Source organism: Cucurbita moschata, unplaced genomic scaffold, assembly GCF_002738365.1.
Source record: "Cucurbita moschata cultivar Rifu unplaced genomic scaffold, Cmos_1.0 Cmo_Scf00102, whole genome shotgun sequence".
Taxonomy (NCBI): Eukaryota; Viridiplantae; Streptophyta; class Magnoliopsida; order Cucurbitales; family Cucurbitaceae; genus Cucurbita; species Cucurbita moschata.
Genome location: NW_019268618.1, coordinates 266,881 through 267,725, shown reverse-complemented (window position 1 = coordinate 267,725; position 845 = coordinate 266,881).

Below are 845 nucleotides of genomic sequence, written 5' to 3'. Positions count from 1 at the left end.
TGGGTATACATATGATTTCAGTTTATTATATATAGCTTCACTATATGTAACCGCCTACTATATATAATTATTTAATATATATTTCTCTATCAGATTTTTACTATAAATCGTCAGCCTTCATATCCAACATTCTAAAGCCCAAACAGCTCAACTTGAGCTAGTTGAATTCAGTTGAATTCTACAAATAGCAAAATGGCATGTTCACAGTCGGGTTTATTTGACCTGCAAAGGCTCTTGTCAGTGATCACTCAAATGCTTGGTGACGCAGAAATAATACCATAATGGATCCAATTGCTCCTATGGATACAGAGTAACCCTGTTGTCGGGTTTATTTGACCTGCAAAGGCTCTTGTCAGTGATCACTCAAATGCTTGGTGACGCAGAAATAATACCATATTGGATCCAATTGCTCCTATGGATACAGAGTAGCCCTGTTGTCCAGGTCAGTAAACGTTATTATTCCGACCAAGAAAACATCAAGTAAAAGCTGGTTGGTAGAGATATTGGCCAAGGGTTGCCTGTGGCTACATGTTAGATGTCTCAGCTATTCTTGTAAAGAATTTGTGGTTCATGGTGTTTTGTATTGAACTCGAGNTATATCTCTATGACTCAACTCGATTTCATGTCTCTCCGCGACCAAGTAAGCAGTCTAACCCGATTTTGTAGTATATGATATGTTGTAAAACTTGTATGAATTTATTGTATGTTTTGATTTTCGTAGTATTTATAAAATGTCCTTGGACGTTAAAGAGTGAACGTTAACTATATAAGACAATAGTGGATCAACGTTATAGTGTCTAGATATGGTGAGGAGGAAAAGAGTGGCATGAGATATTTGACTAGCC